Here is a 27,427-nt window from a genome sequence, read left to right as displayed (position 1 = left end):
AGTGCTCTATCAACATGCTGTCACTGTTAGTGTTGTTAAAAATATAAATTTGATTTATCTATTGGAGTGCTGTTAGGATGGTTAAATCTTTGAGGAGGCTTTGATTCCATAAACCTTTGATCAGAAACTTCTTTGGAGCGGCTACCTCACTTCAGTCTGGCGACCGTTCATGCACTGTGCATTTATAGAAACTTCCTTCCATAGGATCCAAGTACCTGGACAAATTGAGTTAGCTCACTTTGATTCAAGGCACTGAAGCAGAGCAACTCAATTTTCCAAGTCAGGATGATGTCTTGAATCAGACCATTGCAAAAATCTGGACTGAGGTAAATCGTAGCTTTTTACAGATCTATCTGCTATCTGTTTTGAATAACTTGTACCCAAATATACAAATACACACTTTTACTGTTCATTCTTCTGGCACATATATAAGATTTATAAGACATGCATATTTAGAACATTTATGCATATATTTACAAACCTGGAGTTCAATCATTTCAATGGAATGCTTCTAATAAAGGCAAAGAGGCTTGAAATCATTATATATTTAATCTCCTTTTGATTACCCTGCTAATAATTTCATACACACATCTGGAAAGCTATATATGTTTATCAAATTACAATGACATAACACAGTGCTATAGATCTATTCTGCTTAGTATTTTAGGTTCTTCAACAATCTAACACTAATCAGTTTAATTTCCTTCCTCACAGTTTTAAAGCTCTTTAGGAAGCTAGACACAAGCTGAAACAAATAAGTGATGTTAATGGATTTTAGTCAAATCAGAAAGCAACCATCTATCCATTTCCTATTCATAATTCTTTTATATATGAAGTATTAGATAGGGACCACATTGTCATTTTAGCCATCCATGAACAAACAAGGAATCAGAGAGTATTATAAATTGCTCTTGTGGAGAATAAAAATACATTGGGCTGTATTATGTTTTGCACTGATTTTTATGAACTTTGCTTTAATGCTTTTTGTGATAATTATGTCTGGCTCCAGATCACAAATTATGAGAATCAAATAATTTGATTTTTTTTCCTGTAGAAGGAAATTGATATATTTCCCAACATGCAAAAATATTACTTGCATATCTTTTAGCAAATATAAATGCATTTAGTTGGTAATAAATACTTATGAAAGTACCAAATAAATTATACTACGTACCAGTTTCCTTGTATATTCTGATAAAAATTTCCAAAGAAAAAAAATGAAGTTTGGTTTTAGATATCAACTCCTTAAAGTGTGCCTAGTAATTGTATAAATATTTTAATACAGATAATCCCTGTACTTTGCAGTAATTATAAGTCAGGTACGTATTTTCTATTGACTGCAATATACAGACATCTTTTAAATATAGTTCCATTATCAAGTGTCTTGCAGTTGTCAAAACCAAAGCATAAATCAATGTCACCAAGTCTGGCTAACTCTGAAAGGGTTACAGTTGGTATAGTAATCACAGCTGGTTAACCACATTCTTTATTACAGCTGATAGTTGTAATCCAATACATGAAATCAAGGATCTTTCCAATATAAAATTATCCTTAATTTGGTTCATTTTTCTCCTTATCAACAATATATCATTTTTCTTCATTTAATTTTAGTTAGTTTGCTATCATATAGTCCCTTGTCAAAATTAGACTATGTTAAAAAATATGGATTACTCCTTGGAGGTCAATTATAGAGTGCAGTACAGTTAGGTATCATAAACATATGGCTAATACTTTATTCTGAGGGTCTGAATGACCTCAATATTATATAAAATAGGCTGACAGGTTTGTCTGTCAGAAGGACCCTACTAATAGACCTTCTAATAGGGTAAAAATATCTTTTCCCCATCTGTCTCCTTGGTTTCGGTTTTCTGTATAGTTTTACATTTTTATTGTGCATTGTTTTAAAAAAATAGCTTTTCTATTTATTTTTACCATGTAAATTTACCACATATAAATATAATAAACAAATCAACAGAGACCCCCCTAAACCAACCCACTTTCAATGGGAACCTTGGGTAGTGTTCCTTATGTACCTGGAACTGAACACACTCAAAACCGTAGAAATGGTGGTAGACTTTAGGAAAAACCCTTCCATACTTCCACCTCTCACAATACTTGACAACACAGTATCAACAGTAGAAACCTTCAAATTTCTGGGTTCTATCATATCGCAAGATCTCAAATGGACAGCTAACATCAAAAACATCATTAAAAAAAGGACAACAAAGAATGTTCTTTCTGCGCCAACTCAGTAAGCTCAAACTGCCCAAGGAGCTGCTGATCCAATTCTACAGAGGAATTATTGAGTCTGTCATTTGCACCTCTATAACTGTCTGGTTCGGTTCTGCAACCCAACAAGAAAAACACAGACTTCAGAGGATAATTAGAACTGCAGAAAAAATAAGTGCTACCAACTTGCCTTCCATTGAGGACCTGTATACTGCACGAATCAAGAAGAGGGCCGTGAAAATATTTGCAGATCCCTCGCATCCTGGACATAAACTGTTTCAACTCCTACCCTCCAAACGACGCTATAGAGCACTGCACACCAGAACAACTAGACACAAGAACAGTTTTTTCCCGAAGGCCATCACTCTGCTAAACAAATAATTCCCTCAACACTGTCAGACTATTTACTGAATCTGCACTACTATTAATCGTTTCATAGTTCCCATCGCCAATCTCTTTCCACTTATGACTGTATGACTATAACTTGTTGCTGGCAATCCTTATGATTTATATTGATATATTGATCATCAATTGTGTTGTAAATGTTGTACCTTGATGAACGTATCTTTTCTTTTATGTACACTGAGAGCATACGCTCCAAGACAAATTCCTTGTGTGTCCAATCACACTTGGCCAATAAAAAATTCTATTCTATTCTATTCTAAAATGATGATGAAATCTCTGAAGAGTTGCTTCAGTTTAGGAGATCATAAGCAAACTTCACACTACTATTGTTATCTTCACAGCTTCTCTACAAATGGTTCGTTCTCTGTTTATATCGCTTGCTTAAAATATATAATTTACCCAATTCCTTACCACAAAATAAAGAGGAAAATTGATGTGGACAATGGGGAAGACCCACAATGTAATGAATTAACCAATTATCAGGATTTGTGCAATAAATTGAGCTAACCAGTTCATTTGCTCAGCATGATAAGCCAAATTAACCACGTTTAAATCTAAGTGTACCAGGAAACACCAAAACAACTGCTAGATTTGTACATTTTAAAAAGTTGAGACAGTTGGTATTTAAAATGTTTATTCAATTAATAGGGAAATATTTCCAGAAATTTCTTACTGGTACATATGGATTGATACATATGTGCTTACTGGTACATATAGATTGATAAAAATCCAGTTGTTTGCAGAAACTACACATTACATACTATTGCAATAGTGGAAGACAATTCCCTTTGGTCACAGGAAAGCCCTTGAACAAGATATTTTACCAAAAGAATAATTCTGCAGTATTCTTTCTTATAAATTCCCTCTTGTCTAAATCATGGTAAGAGGCGTATGAAAGTGCAATTATTTCATCACCATCTTTATTAGTAGTAATATGCTATTTTGTATCCCTATTGGGTCACAATATAACATATGGTTTCAATGTTGTGCCACAAATTTGTACTCAGCTGATCTTTTATGAATAATGTGTTGAGGTAAAACCACCTTAAAGAATTTTTTATTACTTGTTTTTAAAATGTATAAATATAGACGCACTTTCAGATAATGGGATACTTGTTGATATTTTGTACATTGAAAATATACTAGATCAATTAATGATATATTTCAATTAAGAAGAAAAATTTCATTGCCATGCAGATACTAGAATCCACCAGGTGCTTCTCTTCAGCCTCAGAAGCAGAGGAGTCCACAAAACCTGTCAATAAGACTGACCAATACAAAATCAGTATAATTCCCAGGCTGAAATCATATTGAAAGAGACCATAAAATCCTTTTTCCAGGACTCTCCAAAATGGTTTTTCTACATTTTTCTACATCCTCACTTAAAAAGGGAAATTTGGAGACTGGCCAGCAGTTACTTAGAATAACAGGGTTGAGTAATGGCTTCTTGAGAAAAGGACATACTGTGAAAGGGTAAAGTCCTCGACTGGAGAGAAGTGGCTGGGTTTGTGCCAAGGTCAAAGATTTCTTTTTTTAGATAAAATAGATGATTCAGCACAAGGCCAAGAGCCTGTATAAGAAAAAAAAAAGGAACACGAATGCACCTGTACAGTGACATAAACATGCTTTAAATATAGAATATAAAAAGGAGAAAGAGAGTAGTGTGCATATGTTACATTTCAGATGTTGCAGGTCTGTTTCTGGAGAGGACATCATACGGTTACCATCATGTAGAGTGGAAAAACAACACAGCCTGCCAAGTCTGAAGATCCCAGCCTGGGATGTGTAGCAAGATTGGGAGAAAAAGTCTATAGTAACTTGTGAGAATGTGGAAATATTAGGAGATGGCCAGGGTTGGGTTAAAAAGATTCAGATGCTGGACAGTGGAGAGTTCTAAAGGAATCGTTTGGCAGCTAGATATTTGGGGGGAAATTTTGAGGCATTCCATTGTCAATAAATTCACTAAGGAGGGAAAAAAGAAACTATAATAACTTACAAGAAGAAAATGAGAGAAAGAGACAGTAATTTTAACTGTCATTTGCTGTAACCCTCCTGTCTAGTCCTCAGTAGTTTTCACTAACAAAACGGTCGAACGTCAAGTCCCATACAATTGGCAAGCAAATCTACAGATTGCTGTAAAGAAATGTTAATGTTATTTCAGGTGTATATAGAATCTTGGAAACTGTAACAGAAATTTCCTAGACTCATTGACTGGGAGTTGATTAAGATGAAGTATCTTAAGAGTTTCTCTTAGAGTCTCTTAGATTTGAAACATTTTTAATTGGATTAAGTTGCTATTTATGAGACAAGATGTCAAATGCTTGTATTTAATGTTTGTCTATTTTTTCAATCCTTTCCTAACCTCATCACCATTTGTCATTGATAAAAAAAGTAATCTATACATGACAGATCCCACATCACAGAAAATCTTGTCCACTTCCTTGGAATTGCCATGATTCAAATCAGTTCATAATTACCTTTCTTCCTATTCTCACTAGTATTGTTAGCTCATTAGGACATGTCCTGGTAGTATTCAACTCTGAGAAAATGTGTATCTGTATGACTTTTATCCTCCAAAAGATTCATCATAGTGGCTACTAACCTATCCTCCAGCTCATAATTATCTAATAAGATCCAGGTAACCTTAAAAAGATTGTTGTGTGGCAATTTGAGATAAAGATAAAGTGATAAAGTGAAGAGAAGTAGTGATTTTTTACCATTATTACTAATACAATGTAATTTAGCATTCTTGAACTTGAGCTTTACCCACGTTTAGTTAGATCTTAGTTCTAACTTAATTCTTTGTTGACAATCAGCATCACTTTACATGTTTTTTTTTGTTTTTTTTTTGCCAAGCCCTGGAACCTAGGCCCCAAGATGAGGCCAGAAGATAGGATTGGTCTCAGATTTCCATTCCTTTTCATAAAAAGCAGCATTTTCACCACTATATTTCCCAATTTCTGTCTACTCTCACCAGCAAACAGTCATCTTTCTACTCTCAATTCTTGAATTCTTGTGCCTTTGTTGTTACCCATTACACTCACATATTCTTCTTGTGACTGTTTTCTATTAAATCATTCAGCAGCCACACAACCATCATGCTCAACAACCTATTCACCACTACCTGCCTCTTATCCATATGGGGATAACCAGCCTGATCTGACTCCAGGGTAGGAGCTTAGTTCCTTATCTATCCACCAACAAGAGTCTCCTAAATATTCTACTTACAATATCTACTGTATAGCTAATTTATTTTTTTATTCTCCATCCACATTCTAAAATTATGTTCATTCCCAGTGGAGAATTTCCAATTCTTCATTATTGTAAAGTCATAGCATTATTCTAGTCACTTCTACTATGGTGCACTCATGCTAGGGATTATAGTACCTAAATAGTTATCTTGAATAGAATTAAATTGAATAGATTTTTTTTATTGGCCAAGTGTGATTGGACACACAAGGAATTTGTCTTGGTGCATATGCTCTCAGTGTACATAAAAGAAAAGATATGTTCATCAATAATTCTAAGGTACAATACTTAATGATAGGCATAGGGTAAAAATATGCAATCAGGAAACAATCAATATCAATATAAATCGTAAGGATACAAGCAACAAAGTTACAGTCATACAATCATAAGTGGAAGGAGATGGGTGATGGGAACGATGAGAAGATTAATAATAGTGCCGATTTAGTAAATAGTTTGACAGTGTTGAGGGAATTATTTGTTTAGCAGAGTGATGGCATTCCGGAAGAAACTGTTTTTGTGCCTAGTTGTTCTGGTGTGCAGTGCTCTGTAACAACGTTTTGAGGGTAGACGTTGAAACAGTTTATGTCCAGGATGTGCGGGGTCTGTAAATATTTTCACAGCCCTCTTTTTAACTCGTGCAGTATAAAGGTCCTCAGTGGAAGGCAGGTTGGTAGCCATTGTTTTTTCTGCAGTTCTAATTATCCTCTGAAGACTGTGTCTGTCTTGTTGGGTTGCAGAACCAAACAGACAATTATAGAGGTACAGATGACAGACTCAATAATTCCTCTGTAGAACTGGATCAGCAGCTGCTTGGGCAGTTTGAGCTTTCTGAGTTGGCACAGAAAGAACATTCTTTGTTGTCCTTTTTTGATGACGTTTTTGATGTTAGATGTCCATTTTCGATCTTGCAATATGGTAGAACCTAGAAGTTTGAAGGTCTCTACCGTTGATACTGTGTTGTCTAGTATTGTCTTTACCTTATGTCCTTCCATTAATAAGACAGTGATCACTTTTTCAAATGGTTCATATTTTGTATGTACTCTATAGATAAGGAGGGAATAAACAGAATTAATAAACATAAATGCATAATTTTTATGCTAAAATAAAGCTTTCCAAATCCATTATAGCTTATTTGGCTCTGTTCTTCAATCAAACATTGAACCCATTGTGGATTTCATCCTTTGCTTATAAACTCAGCCTTTTTTTTTATAAAACCACCCCGCATTAGTATTATTTTATTCCATTTGAAGAGTTGGCCAGTTTTAAATCAACCATCTTATCGCCCTTTCGCTGTTAATTCTGAAAAAAAATATTTAAACTCATACTTTTAACTTATTTTTGTAGACCATTGAAGGAAAAAAAATGCCATGCAGCACATCATTATGGAGGTGCTCTATATGTAAAACCAATTAAAAGTATTCCAAAGTGATTAAGAAAGCAGGATTGGTGAAATCTTATTCTTTAAAAGGCTTCATTACACCTATCCCTAATTTTCAGCCACTCAACTCACAAGCAGATAGCAAAAAACACCAAATATATGTGGGAAATATCACAATCCCTCATTCTCTAGAGAGATTTTAGTGGTCCAGATCCTGTATCTGATAAGCAATATGCTTTGTAATATTGTACCCATTTCTTTAACATGTTCACCATGCCCTCACTGGAAGTCCTACATAGCAGCATATGTTTTAATGAATTCCCATTATGAACAAAATCTTATATTTCTAATTTATCAAGGTATATTTAAATGTTGTTAATTTTTTTCTAGCTATAATATATGCTATACTTTAAACTCTTTCAGATTTCATAACCATTTTTTCTGTAGTATAAACTATTTAAAAAAACATCAAAGAGAGGGGAGGGAGGGAGGGGGGAGGGAGGGAGGGAGGGAGGGAGAGAGAGAGAGAGAAAGAGACAGACAGACAGACAGACAGACAGACAGACAGATTGAATCTGTTAGAGAAAAGTTCCCAGAGGATAGGCTCCAGCCTGAGTCCAAAAGGTGGGAAGATTATACCTCTGGTCTCACTAACTGATCCAGATTGGATCCAGGAAAAAAAAAAGTCAAATTCTGGAACAAATTAGTATATTCACTTTTGTAAGTACAAACACATGTAAAAAAATCACCCAACTAAATATGACCAACTGTATGCTAAACCTTTAAGACATGGGTGTCAAATTGGCAGCCTGTAAACCAGATGCATCATATGCAGGCCACACCCACCTCAGCTCTGCAAAGGGGGAAAATGTTGCAAAACATCACATGATGGCAACGTGACACCGTGAGTTTGACACCTGTGCTTTAAGGACAGCTTGATACATTCATCCAGATAGTGTGCTATGTATGCCTAGTACTGCTCCTATAAAGAAACTTCAGGCCAACTTTCCTCAAGTTGATATCTTTCAGCGGTTGCTGCTCAGAGGGCATTTCAAATTGTCATCTAGCACATCTGCAGGGAACCAGGTTACAACAGTATTCTCTAGATTTATCCAATATAAAAAAACCAAAAAGTAGCATCAAAGGAATGCAATATCTGATAGAAAAGTGTGCAGAACTACCTAATGACAGAGTCATTTGTATTTTCGAAATGTGTGCTTTTTTGAGAACAACATTTGCAGGAAAAAATTAGCAAGTGAGAGGTTTAAATCTCTCTCCTCCTACCAATTTTTCTCCAAAGCTCCTCTCTACTGTCTTTCCCTGTATCTGCATGTTAATATTATTCTTGGAGTCAATGGGAAAATTACAAAAATAAAGGGGAAAAGAATCTTATTAGAATTGCAAGCAGGCAGCACACATACATATATACAGTGCAATGAAGTGTGGCTTTTTTTTTTCCTGGGGGAAAAAAGCATCAAGCCAACAAAATTTTACACCTGCTAGTGTTCCCCCTCCTGTAATAATGATCTAAGATAAACATAGATCTGGGAACAACTGTTTTTATGAAATGTGCCTCTGGAGTTTATGTAGCAGGAATCATTTTGTTAAACTCTTAATATAATTGCAATGATGTGTTATATATCACCTTCCCTACCAAAATGATAAGCAAGGTAAAAGAAAAATCTAAACAACCATTTCAACCTGGAGCAAACTCCAGCAACTGCTAGCAAAAAGCAGTCTCTGACAAGTCCAATTAGTAACCAGAATATTGAGTCTTTTACATTAGGCCTATAAATTCTTATACCTCTTGTGATACTATTTTCAGTATCACAAAAAGGTTGGCTCTTAGATAAAGCAGCCACTTTTCTTTCACTCTGTTTCATACCACATTGTAAAGAGATATGATCTAATTGTTCTCCAAAAATATTTTTCTTACTTTGAGATTTCCAAAGAGAAGTGAATGAATTCCATATTCTTCTAGTATCAATTCAATGTTCAGACATTAACCATTATGATTCTAGTATAAAGAGTACTACAATTCTTATTATGCACTCCATGCAATGTGTATCTTTCCAGTTGCATACTTTTAATTTTAATATAAACATATATTTTTTATTTTTGTTTTTAATCCTGTCAATTGACTTTTGGGATGGGAATCCAAAAAGGATATCTATCAGAAACATACTATGAATACTAGTTTACTATGCATACTAGCTTCTTCAATTTAAAACATTGAGAGTTTCATAAGGTAAAAAATTCTCATTTTTCCAATATTTTATAAACAGAGGAGACTGTTATCAAAATATACCAATTCACAAGCACAGTAATTTCTCCTGAGTCATCAAAATATTGTACACAGAACGAAAAACAAAATACAATTGAGTTGAAATAAAGCCAATGTTTCTGAGATCTGATTAATTTCTGTTCAGTTTTCTAATCATGGGAAATTCAGATGAAAACCGAATATTTTTTAAACTGCATAAATGTAATTGCTAGAATTCAGCTGCCGACCGTGCTCAGGTTTCTAATAAAATCTCAAATGCACATCTTAACAGCTGGCTGACCATACCAATTTCATTTACTGTCTTGTTTGCAAATGATTCATGAACATATACCAAGTATAGCATATAATACAGAAAAACATGCAGGTGTTTCTATATGCATAGATCAAGTGAAAACAAACACTGTAACACTGCATGTATATAAGTTATACATCTTAGAAGAATGCAATCTGTCACAAAAATACATATGTAAACTTACTGTGTAAATAAGAATTTTCAATAAAAAGCTAAAAAGGAGCTTTAAAAGTTTAAAAATTTTTAAACCCCAGAAAATTATCTGCATTCATATCATAATTTGAAATAATGATGACATGAATGCACTCTCCAGGCTTTCAGTCTTGATTGCCTTTTTGACAGGAAATATTTAAATGTAGGTATAGGTAGAGAATATATCTACAATGGTTCATTCAATAGAGAATGCTATACAAACTGTTTCCAGACCCATGCCTGAATGCAGGCATCCATGTATTTTAGATCTTTCCCATCAGTGCAGAGAGAGGTAGTTGAAATTTGCATCCTGTCGTGTCTTATAATTTTTGAATGCCTGAAGAGGGTAATAATAGGAATTATATTGTTGGTTTGAGCTCCAAGCTTGGCGATTTGGTTGCAAACATTTCATTCCCATTCGAGGAGACATCTTCAGTGGACTTTGGATAAAGAAAATGTATTGATATATGGATATTCAAATCACGAGGGAGATAACAACAACCAAAGTTCTAGCAGTTGATGCTTGAACAGGCAAAACATCACTATTTCCCCTTTTCCTATCCATACATCAGGATTGGTCTTAATTTACTGAGGTTTTTTTTGTTTGTTTGTTTTTTGCAATTTTGTTATTACTTTATTTGTATAGCCAATACATCTAAAAAATTCTGTAACATTGTAAAAGTGTGCTGGTACTTTTTATTTCTGTTTCTTCTATTCATTCCAGAATTTGTGTCTGAAAACTTTCTAAAATTTAAACAATTCTGATATTGTAATATTAATGTCTGAATTATGCATGATAAACTATCCTATATATGTCATTATATTTTTTAATAAACATTTTTATTTTTTAAAAAACAAACAAAAACAGTACATTTTTTCTCAATAGAGTATAGACCAAGTAAAAATTTACAGCTTATAACATTACTTCCTAAATATAATTTATATACAGCATTTCAATTTCTGCCATAATATTCTTTTTTTCCCCTTTTTTATTTTTTATCTCTACTTAATATTTAATATATAATCAATATTACCATCTGCCCTAACCCTCCAATCTTAATCTTATTTCATTTCATTATCTTACTTCTCCATTTATCACATATATTTCTCAAAATTACCATTAAAATTATTGGTAAATTATTTCAATTTCTTTCCTCTTATTCCCTTTTTTCTATTGAAACTCTTTAATTTAAATAGTGCTTTTCATACAGTTTCTACTTTTTTATTATAGCTTGATATTTCACATTTATCTCTTAATGTCAATTATTTTCTATGGTGGACCAATTTATCATTTCTTATTTCCCTATTAATCATTTTACCATTTTACCAAGAACAATATATTTCTTCAGTTTTGTTTTTCACACCAGTTTTTTCAGATACAAACATTATCTTAATCTCTTAATCATCTTCTTTTTCTTAATTTTTATTATCTTATTCAATTTCAATTTGATTTGAAGTTCCATATCTTAACCCCTTCTAAATAAATAAGATCATATTAACCCTTCTAAAATTCTTTTTGTATTTCACAATTTATATCATAATTCAATTTTTACAATACTGATATTAATACAATTCATTTGATTCTATAAGTATATAGCATATTTCCTTTCTTTTTCCTTGTTTTTCTCCATTCTACCATTGGTATTACACAATATATTTCATATTACAATCACAAATATTAATAATAAAGTTCACTTCATAAATATAGGTATACAGTATATCCTCCTTTATACAGTATATCCTTTCTCCTTTCCATTAATTACTCCTTTTAACCATTTTCTCTTGGTCCATCCAGCAATCCACCTCTTAAAATTTCCCTCCCTTTATCCCATTCATTTTCTTTTTTTCTTTTTATAATTATTATGTCTTTTCTTCCTTTGACTTTTAAATCCTTTACTTGTCTAGTTTGCCCTAAGTTCCCATCTGATCTATTCCCCTTTTCTCCTCTCACTTTTTTTATTTCCCCACTGTTGATCTCAGTGTAATCATTAAACTTTTTTGTGCCTAATCCTTTCCCATTTTCTTTTATCTTTTGCTTATCCTATCTTCTCTATTTTTGCCACTGTTAATCCCGGTGTAATCATTAAACATATTTTCCTCTCGCCTTTTCCCCTTTCCTTTTCTTCTCTTACTTTGCTTGCTTTTTTGTAGATTGTTTCCTCCTGTCCCTTCTTTTTTATTGTTACTCCCAATGTAATCATTTAATTTTTCATTATCAATGTCTTTATCTTCAGTGCTGTTTTCTTGCTTCTCATTCTTAGCCTCTTTATCCAACTGAATATGTTCTGACACAATTTCTCATTTTCTATGAAGATTGAATGATACACACATTTTAACCATCTCAATTAGTGCCACATTTTGATGTTCTGGTTTGTTTTTAACTCCAATTTACAATTTTGTTAGTTTCCACCTCCTTTGGTTGTCAAGATCAAACAGCTTAAAAGAAAACATATCCTCCTTCAAACTTCTCATAGCTCTTGTAGGGTCACTGTAATTTTTTCCAGATTTCGAATTGTTCGTTGTAGTGCTTTTTTTCTGCCAGCAGATGTCTCTCTCCAATCCACAAGTTTCAAATCAACAGTCACAAAATATCCAATTTGTGTATTAAATCCGCTTAACAAATGTTTTTCAAGTTTCTTTTTTCTCTTCTTAATTTTATATATCCCAAATTCCAGTTTAAAATCCAATTTCAAATCCAATTGAAAAAATTCCTTTACAAGGCTTTTCTATTTTGAATTTTTCTTTGTTTTTCCTTCAAAGTTCAAAACTTATGTCCAATCTTGTTCAGAAATTATTTTCTTTTGGGTTTCTTTTTCATATAATAATTTTAATATAATAATTTTAATATTTCCAAATCCAATTTCCAATCCAAATATCAAACTCCATTCTGGGCTTTAGTTCTTTAACTTCCGTTTTGTTCTTCTCCCTTCATTAACATTCCCCAACACCAATTAGCTGATATTTCCTCGCCAGGACTTCTTTTGAAAAATTTTTAAATACTTCTTTTTTACCTGTGAGTTGGCCAATCACTCACCCGGTACCAATACTTTGTCCAAAACATCGCACCTGCACAAATCTTATTTGGGTTGCCCCAGCTTCATGACAGTCATAATGGCGCCTGTCCCTGCCACTGGATTGAAGAGTTTCCTCTGACTTCCGAGGAACTTGCCTGTTCCTTTTGGCCGTCTGAGGTGCTCTCCTTCTTCACCGTCCCTACAAGACGGATCCAGTCTGAAGACCACCCGACAGCAGTTTGTATGGCTGGATTTTCTTAAGGCTCGTCAGAGTCTGCTTTTTTCCAGCCAATCTCGCAGTGACACTTTTGGTTCTTTCCTATATATGTCATTATAGAAGTTCTCTGTAATTTATAAATAACAGAGTTTCTATATTTTTCTAATCAATAAAGAAATCTTCTGTTGGTTAGAAAAATATGAATAATCTAACAAATTATTGCAATTAATTGATTATACATGCTGATTGGTCTCCAGAGTAATCATTTAAATTTTATAAAGCTGAATCTATTCAAATATCTGATTCATTATGCATATTCAAACATACAGTAAAATAGTATCATTTACCCTTTTGCTGTAAATGAAAATTGTATATCCATTCTCAATTTATATAGATAAAAGTACAGTTTGTCCTATGGTCATCTATGTATATGTTATATGCTAATTATTACTGCAATAAGTACTTTCTCAACAGATCTTCACATAGCAGATTGCTAATAATAAGTGTCTTAGCAAATTTGTGGCTGTGAAAATTTTAATGAAGAAATGATATTATCACAGGATTTAGCCAAGAAGGAATGCCAGATTTATGTGCCTTTCCCAAATTCAAGAAAGATGATTGTTCAATAGATATCAGGGGTGAAATTCACTTACCTTCCCTACCAGTTTGCAAATGCGTGTGCGCACCGTGTTGTTCGTGCATGTGCAAAGCTGCCTGAGCATGTGCAGAGGCTTAAAATTGTTGCAAAAAAGCAATGTCAAGATGTCCATGCAGGTGGGTGCAGCCTCCCGCAGCCGCTGCTAGATAGAACCAGCTGAATTTCACCCCTGGTTGATACATGATTTGGGAGAAGATCCCAGGTTCAAATTTATCATGCATATACAGGGCATATACTCACATCTATACCCACATCTTTAACTCTGAGAATGGATACTAGTTGGTATAGAATACATTAAGTCAGATGAGCAATGATCTGACTTGTCATTAAGTTTTCTACATTACTATATTACAATAATAGTTGTACTAGTTGAATATTTGAATAGAAATGCATAAATTCATAATAAAGCCCCAATTTATGGTACATAAATGTTCTTGATTACTGAACTACAACCCCACCAATATATTAAATGCTACGAGATGTAACAATTGTGCCCTCATTTTTCATATTCAAATGGCTTGGGAAGTTCTGATGTTTTTGAAGAGGATTGCTGAGGAAAAAATAGAGGAAATATTTTGGATGAATTATGATGTTGCTTACTATTAACAGTTATATTATAATAACATTATAAATAACTTTGGTATGTTTTGCTGTATATTTATGATGTTGTATTTTTGCATTATAAACTGCTTAGATTGAGTTAGCCTAAAAGTGCCTGTGATACACAAATAAATAAAAGATTGACTTGCCACCTCTGACAAGATCAATCGCCTACCCATATTAGTATTCAATGTAAGGATCGTCATATCTCCTCACATAAGCAATTGACATTTTCAAATCTGAGACCACATCAAAAATCATGTTCGTAAGATATTTTATTTATCAGAATTATGTCAAGTTCTATAGAAAGTTAATTCAAAACTGCCACTGTAGTTTGCGGCAATTGCACACTTTATATAGAGGGCTCAAATAGAACAGTAAGATTAATAGGAACTCTGACAAATCTTTGTGATGAATTTTTCATGGTAGTAACAACTAAACACTATATTGGTGGTGAATATATTTGTTTATCTTTATTTTGGATAAATAGTAGCCATTTTGAACTTTTAAACTGGGAAGTATAAACTGTTATTTCTACTTTCTTCTGTTATAGACATGTTTAAATATGTTTTAGAGTGAAAAAAATATCATCTGATTTGTTTTGTTTTGCAGTGACAAATACTAATCCATATGTATGTGGCTATAGTGTTAAGGATATTGAATATGTCTTCATGAGTTTATAATTCAAGAAAACAGAAAAATGTACATTGAAATGGAGAGAGACTTTTTGTGTTATTGTTTTGTACAAATATGCATATGATGGGCTATAAAGTTCTTTATTCCTTCCTTCAAAAATATCACAAAATCAACCCATTTTGTTCTCCTAGCTTCAAAAAACAATATAGAATTTATTATGTAGAAAATCCATTGAGTTCAAGTGGATTTATCCTCTAAGTATACTTGCCTCTCTAATCTTAGTCCTATTGATGTAGGAAATAACAGGAAGCCTTGGAATTTTCAGCCTTCTAATACAAAAATATTAATACTGAAACAGTATTCTCTGTGTCCCATTGATGATCCATACCACAACAGGGGGTTTGCTAATTATTGGGACTACCTGTGAAATCTATATGACCTAGTTCCTGAAATCAAAGTAAAGATTCTCCTGGGAAAAGGTCACTTTGTTTACAGATGAAGATTTTTCAAATATTTAATCAGATTTTGCTTTAATGCTGAATTAATAGCACAACATGTCTCTTAATTACTCAACCATTAAAAAAAAAGATTGGGAGAAGATGCCTGAATGAATATTGTCATTTAGTGCTTTCTTGTGTTTGGGTTTGTGTCTCGGGCTGTATATTTTCACAATGAAAACACAAGGTAAGGCCATACAAAGATTTTGAGTGAAAATCATTAAAATGCATATATAAAATTTCAAACATCAATATATCTGTATAAGTAGAAAAGAAGTATTCTCCCTAATACGTGTCCAGAAATACTTTACAAGAAGAGTTCTCAACTCCTCTGAATACAACAAAATACCTTATGCCATCAGACTTGAAATCCTGGGTTTAGAAAACTTAGAACTCTGCCGCCTTCGACATGACCTGAGTTTAACTCATAGAATCATCCATTACAATGTCCTTCCTGTTGAAGACTACTTCAGCTTCAATTGCAACAATACAAGAGCACACAATAGATTTAAACTTAATGTTAACTGCTCCAATCTTGATTGCAGAAAATATGACTTCAGCAACAGAGTTGTTAATGCTTGGAACACACTAACTGTCTCTGTGTCTAACTGTCTCTTCCCAAAATCCCAAAAGCTTTAACTAAAAACTGTCTACTATTGACCTCACCCCATTCCTAAGAGGTCTGTAAGGGGTGAGTATAAGAGCACAAATGTGCCTACCGTTACTGTCCTATTGCTTCCTTTCATTATATCCAATTAATATAGTTATTACATACTTATGCTTATATATATATGCTTATATATTGTATAATTATTTCATGCATATGCTTATATATACTTTTGTGACAAAATAAAATAAATAAATAAAAAATAAATAAGTATTGATATTTGAAATTTGTGAAATTAAAACCTCAAACCGATAAAACCCTCTTTAGGCATTATACAAGTATGATGGCAATGTGTTATATTTATCATTTTCCGTGACACTCGTGCAAATAAAGATTATAAGTAGAAAAGAGGCCTTTGTGAAAATGGCAAGTATCTATAGAAGTAGAAAACTCACACTGATATGTTCAAGCAACAATTGCAGGCTCTCGGTGGGAAATCTGTAATTTGGATTCCACTCTTGAACAAGAAGTGGGACTCATTTGCCTAAACAACTGATGCAGTTTTAGTCTATGACTCTATGATTTCTATTTTCAAACACACCTATATAAATAGAAGTCTTTTTATCTGAAGTTCTTGAGGGCTCCATTGGGTGAGAAGAGCTATTTGGTAACTAAGTGACTACATTTTGAAATGTGTATTCAAACTATAAAGTTTTAGCAATAGCTTCATAAAACCAGGGAACTGTGTTTTGCTGATTTTGGATCAGGCTGTTTTTGCCCTAAAGCATAATGTTCTTAATTTGTGTGTGTTCATAGATTATTATGCTGACTTTTTTAGCAATACCTTAAGCACACATTTCCTAGCACCTATGAGTAGATCACCAGTTGTTCTTCAAATATCTAGGATATTGTTATGTTTGGGCAATAACGAGGCAGGAGACCACACGAGTGACAACAGCTCTTTAGTTTATTGTGACCCAGCAAAAGACAACAGCAAAAACCCCTCTTCAAATACTATTTTGGCTGAGGCATTAGCCAATCAGCAACGTGTTTGTGTTGTGTCCCACTCCTCCGCTGACGGCCGGGTCAGGAAAATCGAAATCAGGTGTGCCTCTGCAGCTCTGCCAAAGTCCTAGCAAAGTCCTCAAGGCAAGCAGGAGACCAGAAAGTGACTTCAGCAAGATATGTTTAGACTTTGCCTGACTCAGAGACTGCCAGAAAGCAGATCCTTTATATAGGCCATGGGGTGTGGCTCCATGACTTAGCACTTATCCAGGCCTGCCCCTCCCTTCCTTCTGACGCCGCCGCCTATCAATTCTTCTGAAGTAAGGGTCACTCCAATCGGCAGCTGTTCGTTATTGACCTTCCTCAGGCTCACATGCTGTGGAGGAGGGGGAGGGGTCCGTTTGCCTGGGCATGGAGCCAGAGCTGGGGGCTGGAGATACTTGCTCTTCTTCAGCCTGTCTGGGCATGGAGCCAGGGCTGGGGCCGGGAGATGCCCCCTCCTCAGCCTGTCTGGGCATGGAGCCAGGGCTGGGGCCGAGAGGCATGCTAGGACATTCTTCAGCGTTCGGAAGCAGATAAGCAGACCCCGGCTGTGGTGAGATTGGGCGAGACACAACAGCTTGTTCCCGCCCAAACTTCCCTCCTAAAGTTTAAATACATAACACTCTTCCCCTCCCAGAACGCATTGAGCCCCTACTTTGCATGGAATTTGCATGTTATTTTTCCACGTAGTCACGCAGGTAGACAGGGCGTCTCCTAACTCTTTCTGACCTGCGCAATTCATTCTCTGGGAGTGAGTCGAGCTGGTCGGAGTGACTGTTTGTTCCTCCCAGCTCCTCCTCTGGGCCCTCCGGCCCTGGATTATTTGCAGAGTCGTCCCTGCAGCCTTCAGGAAGAACCAGTTGGCGTCGCTGGACTTCTTCGAGTTCAGATAAGTCCTCTGATCGCCGCGGGCTTAAGTTAGCTGTTGGTTCAGATATTGGGTAGTCAGGGTCTGGTTGCGTGGTTTCTGGTTTGTTTTGTACCCTTCTACGTAGTTGATCTATGTGGCGCCTCCATACTCTGCCATCCCCCAGGTCCACTATATATGATTTTGGGCCAGTTACCCCAGTGATTGTTCCTTTTAGCCATGCTGGGCCTTCACTATAGTTATGTGCCCACACTAAATCACCAGTTGTCATTTCCCTGGTTTTTTCGTGAATGCCTTGGTACCTGTCAGGGGAATATGTAGGGTTCAATCGATCTAAGGGACACCTTAGTTTCCGACCCATTAATAGTTCGGATGGGCTGCGCCCTGTGGCTACACAGGGGGTCCTGTGTTGTACCGCTAGAAAGGTGTTGATTTTGGCTTGCCAATCACCGGGGGTGATTCTAGATAGCGCTTCCTTGGCACTCCGAATGAATCTTTCTGCAAGTCCATTCATCGCCGGGTGGAAAGGCGCCGAGAGGACATGTCGGATGCCCTCTTCTGCTAAGTACCCTTCGAATTGGGTAGCCGTGAATTGCGGGCCGTTGTCGGACACCAGGGTGTCCGGCAATCCGTGTGTTACAAAAAGGTGCCGCAAAGTTGTAATTACAGCTTCGGCTGTTGTGGATTTCATGAGCAGAATTTCTAACCACTTTGAAAATGCATCTACCATGATTAAAAAGGTTTGCCCATGGAATGGCCCGGCAAAATCTATATGGATCCTGGACCAAGGACCCTGGGGTTTCTCCCACTCTCTTATGGGGGCTGTTGGGGGTAGTGGCCTTGACTCTTGGCAGGCCCGGCATTTTCCTACCCTATCGCTAATATTTTTATCCATTTGTGGCCACCACACATAACTCCTCGCCAGGCTTTTCATCCTGACAATTCCCGGGTGCCCCTCATGTAACAGTTCCAACACATTTTTTCGCAGTTTCTCTGGAATAACCATTCTATCCCCCCATAACAGACAACCCTCTTGCACCGACAGTTCCGATCGTTTTTTTGTAAAGTTCTTGAAGCGATCTCCCGGTGTATTTGGCCATCCCCTCTGTACCCATCCGATTACAGTCCTTATAATAACGTCTCTGTATAATGCCCTAGTCACTTCCTTAGAAGTGACCGGGCCGGAGTCTAGAGAGTCAATTAGTAAGATGGGTGTCCCTAGGGTTGGGTCTTTGATCGTCTCTGGCAAGGGGCATCTACTTAAAGCGTCTGCGTGTCCTAAGTCCTTTCCTGGACGATGGGACAATTTGTACGAGTATGCTGCCAGGAAGATAGTCCAACGGGTCATTCTGGGTGATAATGCAACTGGAGTTGGACGGTCCCCTGCCAGAAGTCCCAATAGTGGTCTGTGGTCTGTCACTATTTCGAATTGTCGCCCAAATAAGTATTCGTGGAATTTTTTAACTCCCGAAACTATGGCTAGGGCCTCTCTATCTAGCTGACTGTAGTTTCTTTCTGCTGCTGACATTGTACGGGAAAAATATGCAACGGGGGCTTCCGATCCGTTCGGTAACCTATGGCTGAGGACAGCCCCCACCCCGTAGGGTGACGCGTCGCAGACTAGCACTAGTGGCAATGTCCCATTGTATTGGATTAGTAGGCTATCACTGGACAATAGGTTCTTAACGCCCTCGAATGCCCTAGCCTCAGCCTTGCCCCACGACCAAGCAGTCTTTTTCGCTAATAGCTTGTGCAGCGGTTCTGCTACTGTTGCCTTATTTCGCAAGAAGACCGCATAGAAATTCACAAGCCCCAAAAATGCCTGTAGCTCAGCCTTATTTTTGGGAGCCGGAGCCTTCCTGATGGCTCGCACTTTGCTCTCCATGAGGTGAATTCCCTCTCTGTTTATTTGGTAACCCAAGAATTCTACGGACTCAACTCCTATCTGGCATTTGTTGAGCTTGACCTTAAGTCCAGCAGACCTGAAAATGCCCAAAACTTTCCGTAGTTTGGTCCCTAACTCATCTAGGTTCTCTGCTGAAACTAGCACGTCGTCAAAGTATGGTACGACCCCCGGTATTCCTTGTAATAGACGTTCCATTAGATTTTGGAACAACCCTGGGGCTACGCTGACTCCAAACTGGAGTCGAGTGCATTTGAATGCGCCTCGATGCGTTACGATCGTCTGCGCCTCGGCTGTGTCCTCATCTACGGGCAGTTGTTGGTAGGCTTCGGCCAAATCGAGTTTGGCGAAGACCTGCCCTTGTCCCAATGAGTGCAACAGATGTTGCACTACGGGAACGGGGTATGCGCTCTTTTGCAATGCTTTGTTAAGCGTTGCCTTGTAGTCAGCGCAAATCCGGACCGATCCGTCCGGCTTGACTGGAGTTACAATTGGTGTCTCCCATTTGGCATGGTCGACGGGGACTAGTATGCCCTGGTTTACTAGTTTGTCTAACTCCCGGTCAATCTTGGGCTTAAGGGCGAAGGGGACCCTCCTAGCCTTTAACCTAATGGGAGCCACCTGGGGATCTAAATTAAACGAAATAGGGGTCCCCACGTACTTGCCCAGGCAGTCCTGGAAGACGTCCTTGAACTCTTTCAGCAGTTCATCCTTTAGGGTGACTCCGTTTCGGTGAACCCCGGTCACTTCCATCCCCAGGGCTCTGAACCAGTCCAGGCCTAGCAAGCTTGGAAGGTCTCCATCTACGATGGTGATCGGTAGAGTTTTCTTAAAATTTCCATATCTCACTTTGACGGACGTGACTCCTCGAACAGGGATCCGGTTTCCCTGGTAGTCTTGCACTCTCAGCTTTTGGGTTTGCAGTTGGCGTCTCGCGACCTCTGGCAGGTTCCTCGTGACGGTGTCCCAGGACATGATCGTGATCGACGATCCGGTGTCCACCTCCATTTTACACGGCACTCCTTCGATGTGCGTTTGTGTGAATATCTTCTTTTCGATTCGCATCGATGCGTGACCCACTCGTACAGTTGTTTGGTTCAATTTCGCGCCTCTTTTGGAAGAGCCAATCCCTGGCCGTCTTGTCGGTCCAGCGCTCTGCTGATTGGCCGGTTTGAATTTTAGGCGGGACGGTTGAGGGGCTCGACAGGCCTGTGCAATGTGCCCTTTCTTTTTGCACTGCCGGCAAATTGCGTCCTTGAATCTGCAATTTTGTCATTGGTGTTGGCCCCCACAGCTCACGCACTCATCCTGGTCGCCTCTCTCTGCCCTTCCGGTATGGAAAACTTCTTCTTCTTCCTCTTCCCCGGATTCGGCCTTGACAACTTCGCTGTGGACTGGCATTGCTTTCGTGCCGGTGTTCGGTGTGTTCAGGTTCTGTAGGGTTTCCGCCGCTTTGGTGGACATCTCGTGTGCCCTTGCCTCGTCCAGGGCCAGGGCCAGGGTTAGGTTGCTTTTGGACAGCAACCTCCTCTGTAAACGGATGTTCCAGACCCCACAAATGAGTTGTTCCAGTAGGGAATCATCCAAATCCCGGTACTCACAGTGGTTCACGGCTTTCCTTAATGCGGCCATGTACACGCTTATCGATTAGCCCTCTCGCTGAACTCGCTGTCTTAGCTCGAAACGCTGAACAAACTTCAACGGCACCAGAGCATAGTGTGCCTTCAGTGTTGTCTGCAGCGTTTGCCATGGCACCGACTGTACCGGCGTTGGTTCTGACAGCGATTCGGCGGTATCGAAAACCTCCGGTCCACAGTGACTTAGGAAATAAGCCCACTTCCGATTGTCCGAGACTCCCTGTAGTTCGTTTGCTTCGAGGAAACACTCGAAACGAGACATGTACGACCCCCATTTCTCTTTGGCCGGGTCAAATGGTGCTGGCGGTGTATAGCTGGACATGGCTATGTAACCGATCCCGATACTGGCTGGGTTTTGCAAATCCGTGCTCCTTCAGCTCTTTTCCTGGTCTCGCTGCCTCAGTATCCCACCTTCGTCGCCAATGTTATGTTTGGGCAATAACGAGGCAGGAGACCACACGAGTGACAACAGCTCTTTAGTTTATTGTGACCCAGCAAAAGACCAACAGCAAAAACCCCTCTTTAAATACTATTTTGGCTGAGGCATCAGCCAATCAGCAACGTGCTTGTTCCCGCCCAAACTTCCCTCCTAAAGTTTAAATACATAACAGATATATATCATGGCAAATATTTTTGTTTTAATTACCATCTTTTTAAGTGGCTAAAACACTGAGCTTGTCGATCAGAAGGTCAGCAGTTCAGTGGTTTGAATCCCTAGTGCCGCATAACAGAGTGAGCTTCCATTATTTGCCCCAGCTTCTGCCAACCTAGCAGCTCGAAAGCACGTAAAAAATGCAAGTAGAAAAATAGGGACCACTTTGGTGGGAAGGTAACAGTGCTCCGTGTGCCTTCATCGTTTAGTCATGCCAGCCACATGACCTTGGAGACGTGCTCTGACAGCGCTGGCTCTTCAGCTTAGAAATGGAGATGAGCACTGCCCCTAGAGCCAGAAATGACTAGCATGCGTGTGTGTGGGAACCTTTACCTTTACCTAACATCTTTTTAAATATTGTATTATGCTTTCTTTGAAATCCACTCTAATGTTTTTGTTAGTCTAGAGAACTGTTGACTGGAGTCATCAGATAGAACTTATCACAATAATGTTTAAACAGGCTCATTGACTATTTATAGATGGATAAAATTCAAAAACTGGTCTTGACTTTTAAAACCAATAGCTTATTCTTGTTTAATCTGTTTAGGTAGAAAATTTCTCTTCATTTGAATTTGTTAATTTGCATTGGTTAAGTCTGCCACATCTTTGTATTAAGACCACAACAATAAATGATCTTTATAGATCCAAATGATCTATAAAGAAAAAGATGAAGAGGTAAGTAATTAACCAGTCCAGAAAGAGAAAACACTGGTTATTTAATATTTCAGTTTTAATCCCTGTCCCTCAAGGCTAAAACTAAATTAAGGATGTTTCAGATGGAACTTTTTAAGCAAAGATGTATTCTCAGTTACAGGTCAGTTTGTATGAAGCATGTTTTGTACTGGCAGTTGAGATTTGGGGTAAAGCAAATATTATTGTCTAGTCCAAGCAGTTTCCTGCAACATTATTTGGAGATATTGCAAAGGGTAGTAAAAGTAGCCTGTAGTGGAAATCATTGCAGAAGCAGATAGAAACTTAAATGCAAAAAGATCCCAGTTCCCACCCAACTACAACTAGTCTTGATTAGGCTACAAAGCTAAGGTTGCCAGAGGAACAGCCTATCCTTGAGACAGGTAAGTATTTTGGACCGGGTGAGGTCAAATAGATGATGTGAGACACAATCATATAACTGAAGCTACACCCATGCAATAATTATGTGTACAATGTGCATAGAAAAGAACACAATATTGAAAATATGATGCCATCTCCCTTTCACAGATGCCCCACCTTAGAAGAATATTCCGCTTGTGGTATCTCTCACTCAACTAAGAATCCTTCAACTTCTCTAGTCTCTGCCTTTACATGCAGTGCCATTCTTATTGAATATATAATTTAGACTAAACCAGCCTGGCTTTCATTCCTCCTCCTCTTCCTGCTGCTCATCCTCCTTTTCTCTCAACTACAATAGATTCTTTTATAAATATGTATTTTATATTAAACATTAAACAAAATATATAAACAATCATAGATAGAAGGAATAAATAAGAAAAGAGAGGAACAAACCAGGGGTTTAGAAATATCATGTTTTGCAGTATGACATAGTTACAAATAGATGTATTCTATCACTTATAGTTCAGAACATGATTCTGGTTCTTCAAGAGCAGACATGTATGATTCTGTCTTGCTACTAGTGCTAGGTTCAGCAATTTTCATTCAAAGACAACTTATGCCTGGATAATGATGTTATATTTCATGTATAAGATCTGTATGTAGAACCAAGACAAGCTCTCATTTATCATTAGTTTATGATAAATTTGTTTATAATCCTCTGCCAATTTTACACTAACTTCCCATTCAGAGAGGGTAAACCGTTATTTACAGAAGCATAAAACACTAGCACTCTTTCATTAAGATAAAATATTTTTTTTAAAACAAATCATTTCCTCACAAGCCTCAGGTTCCTAATACCTTAAAGTAGCATGCATTATATTTTTAGAGAATTTATCTGAATTTTTAATACATTCTTTATAAACACAAACTGTGAGGTAAAGAGAAAAAAACTGAAATAAAATGAAATTTCCAGGGACATTCAATGAATGAATTTCTATTCTCTTAATATCTAACCACAAAAACAAACATCCTGCATATTCAAAACTAAGATTAACGTACAGTACATGCCTCTGTTGCACTAAGCAGTTTGAAGAAAAATAAAAGATTATCAAAATCTCATTGAACTGATAGGAACTCTTTTATTGATTTGGGTTTAATCCACAGCTGTCGCATTTGTTCAACCAGCAATAATAGTGAACGAAAAGCAATTCTTTTTTAAAAATCTGAAAACAATTTTGTTTTCATCTATTGGGAAAACCACTCTCTCTCTTATACACATATACATATATTTGTTCTTTGATATTTCTTCATTATCGGGAGTTGAAAGCAGAAGCTAATAGTGGAAAATATCTACTTTCTCTCAAAATATGCATATCCAAGTTTGTTTCCTTTTGCTTCTTAATTGAGAAGGAGCCCCAATGAAACCAATTGTTATATCTAGTTACTATAGGTTTGTGTAGGAGTGATTTCAAACTAATACAATCCCAATATTTATATTCAATAGCTCTCAACATTCTTTTTCCAATTTTTTTTTATCATCCTTGAAATCTAATCAAAATTGATTTGTTTCCCTTTTTTTGTGATTTAAGGTTTGCAGCAGTTTAAAGTGCCCATTTTAATCCTTAAAGACCCTGAACTTCTGCCTCACAATTGGACACTTTTTCCCTTTTTGATTCATTTTAAGGACAAAATAGGAGTTTAGATTTATAGGGCCTGTTCTGAGCCTTACATCCTTCCAACCCACTCCAAAAAGTCAAAAGAAAAATTTAAAACAACAACAACAACCGTGCAGTAATGCTATAAGGTTGGCAAAGTAAAAACAGAGATAAAGAAAAAAGGGCAAAAGAACACTGTCCATCATTGCAATAAAACTTCCCTGTATATTATACATGAATAAATGCAAAAATTGACCTGAAAATGTGGGGATATAATCTTGTCTGTACTACAGAAGTGGGATTCAGCCGGTACTGATCAGTTCAGGTGAACCGGTTGTTAAAATTCTGCCCAGTTCCGTGAACTGGTTAATCCCACCGCTGGCTGGCCCCACCCCCACCCAATTTTGGAGCCATTTTGGGGTTGTTGTTAGTTAAATATTTTCAGCAATTTTGATGTTCAGTAGTAGTAAATAAAGAGAGGAACAAACCAGGGGTTTAGAAATATCATGTTTTGCAGTATGACATAGTTACAAATAGATGTATTCTATCACTTATAGTTCAGAACATGATTCTGGTTCTTCAAGAGCAGACATGTATGATTCTGTCTTGCTACTAGTGCTAGGTTCAGCAATTTTCATTCAAAGACAACTTATGCCTGGATAATGATGTTATATTTCATGTATAAGATCTGTATGTAGAACCAAGACAAGCTCTCATTTATCATTAGTTTATGATAAATTTGTTTATAATCCTCTGCCAATTTTACACTAACTTCCTATTCAGAGAGGGTAAACCGTTATTTACAGAAGCATAAAACACTAGCACTCTTTCATTAAGATAAAATATTTTTTTAAAAACAAATCATTTCCTCACAAGCCTCAGGTTCCTAATACCTTAAAGTAGCATGCATTATATTTTTAGAGAATTTATCTGAATTTTTAATACATTCTTTATAAACACAAACTGTGAGGTAAAGAGAAAAAAACTGAAATAAAATGAAATTTCCAGGGACATTCAATGAATGAATTTCTATTCTCTTAATATCTAACCACAAAAACAAACATCCTGCATATTCAAAACTAAGATTAACGTACAGTACATGCCTCTGTTGCACTAAGCAGTTTGAAGAAAAATAAAAGATTATCAAAATCTCATTGAACTGATAGGAACTCTTTTATTGATTTGGGTTTAATCCACAGCTGTCGCATTTGTTCAACCAGCAATAATAGTGAACGAAAAAAGCAATTCTTTTTTTAAAAAAATCTGAAAACAATTTTGTTTTCATCTATTGGGAAAACCACTCTCTCTCTTATACACATATACATATATTTGTTCTTTGATATTTCTTCATTATCGGGAGTTGAAAGCAGAAGCTAATAGTGGAAAATATCTACTTTCTCTCAAAATATGCATATCCAAGTTTGTTTCCTTTTGCTTCTTAATTGAGAAGGAGCCCCAATGAAACCAATTGTTATATCTAGTTACTATAGGTTTGTGTAGGAGTGATTTCAAAATAATACAATCCCAATATTTATATTCAATAGCTCTCAACATTCTTTTTCCAATTTTTTTTTATCATCCTTGAAATCTAATCAAAATTGATTTGTTTCCCTTTTTTGTGATTTAAGGTTTGCAGCAGTTTAAAGTGCCCATTTTAATCCTTAAAGACCCTGAACTTCTGCCACACAATTGGACACTTTTTCCCTTTTTGATTCATTTTAAGGACAAAATAGGAGTTTAGATTTATAGGGCCTGTTCTGAGCCTTACATCCTTCCAACCCACTCCAAAAAGTCAAAAGAAAAATTTAAAAAAACAACAACAACCGTGCAGTAATGCTATAAGGTTGGCAAAGTAAAAACAGAGATAAAGAAAAAAGGGCAAAAGAACACTGTCCATCATTGCAGTAAAACTTCCCTGTATATTATACATGAATAAATGCAAAAATTGACCTGAAAATGTGGGGATATAATCTTGTCTGTACTACAGAAGTGGGATTCAGCCGGTACTGATCAGTTCAGGTGAACCGGTTGTTAAAATTCTGCCCAGTTCCGTGAACTGGTTAATCCCACCGCTGGCTGGCCCCACCCCCACCCAATTTTGGAGCCATTTTGGGGGTTGTTTTTCAGTTGTTTTTTGGGCCATTTTCAAGCAATTTTGGATGTTCAGTAGTAGTAAATAAATAGAGAGGAAAATTGAGTCAAAGGCCTAACGGTACAATTTCCCTATTTATTTACTACTATTGAACATCCAAAATGGCCCAAAAATGGCCCAAAAAACAGCCGAAAAGTGGCCAAAAATGCCTGAAAAACAGTCCGAAAATGGCTGAAAAACAGGCCGAAAAATGAAGATTTCAAAT

At 36.8% G+C, this 27,427-nt stretch overlaps 1 long non-coding RNA gene across 5 annotated transcripts in view; it reads right to left on the bottom strand.

Moving 5' to 3' along the window:
- Nucleotides 1-1,293: 1,293 nt before the first annotated feature.
- Nucleotides 1,294-27,427, bottom strand: part of LOC131202963 (uncharacterized) — a 50,068-nt gene continuing 23,934 nt past the window's right edge. For all 5 annotated transcript variants that reach the window (XR_009156258.1, XR_009156260.1, XR_009156257.1 and 2 more), the window contains one exon: nt 1,294-6,924. This is a non-coding gene — a long non-coding RNA (uncharacterized LOC131202963). The remainder of the gene's footprint in view (nt 6,925-27,427) is intronic.

The sequence above is a fragment of the Ahaetulla prasina genome, chromosome 8 (genome assembly GCF_028640845.1).
Source record: "Ahaetulla prasina isolate Xishuangbanna chromosome 8, ASM2864084v1, whole genome shotgun sequence".
Classification (NCBI taxonomy): Eukaryota; Metazoa; Chordata; class Lepidosauria; order Squamata; family Colubridae; genus Ahaetulla; species Ahaetulla prasina.
Note: the sequence above shows the minus strand (reverse complement) of the source record. Positions and strands in the feature narration are given on the sequence as shown.